The 279-nt window shown below is 65.2% G+C and overlaps 1 protein-coding gene across 6 annotated transcripts in view; it reads left to right on the top strand.

Moving 5' to 3' along the window:
* The first annotated feature begins 6 nt into the window (after window positions 1-6).
* Boc (BOC cell adhesion associated, oncogene regulated) overlaps window positions 7-279 on the top strand; it is a 66,536-nt gene continuing 66,263 nt past the window's right edge. For all 6 annotated transcript variants that reach the window (XM_033768161.1, XM_010630106.2, XM_010630112.2 and 3 more), the window contains exon 1: window positions 7-148. The gene's annotated coding sequence lies outside the window, so the exon portion shown is untranslated. The remainder of the gene's footprint in view (window positions 149-279) is intronic.

A 279-nucleotide genomic window follows, 5' to 3' on the forward strand; every position in this document is an offset into this window, starting at 1 on the left:
CCGTGTGCCGTGCCCCTGTGTGCGTCCCCGTGGGTGTCCCCCTGCGCGTCGTGTGTCCGTGCGGCGCGGCGCTGTGTGGCTCTCTCCGCGCCGCCACACTGGCCTCCGGGCCCGGGCTCACTCTTTTCAGTTGTCGGCTGCACCAGAGGTGAGTCACATCACTGAAGTTTATTTTCTTTTCATAAAAAGTTGTGTTTATTTGTTGGTTTGGGGCGGGAGGAGGGAGCGCGGCGCGCGGCTGCTGGGACAGCGCGGGTGCTAGCGCTCCCCGCGGGCTCG

This window comes from Fukomys damarensis, unplaced genomic scaffold (assembly GCF_012274545.1).
Source record: "Fukomys damarensis isolate Sample0158 unplaced genomic scaffold, DMR_v1.0_HiC HiC_scaffold_24, whole genome shotgun sequence".
In the NCBI taxonomy this organism is placed as follows: Eukaryota; Metazoa; Chordata; class Mammalia; order Rodentia; family Bathyergidae; genus Fukomys; species Fukomys damarensis.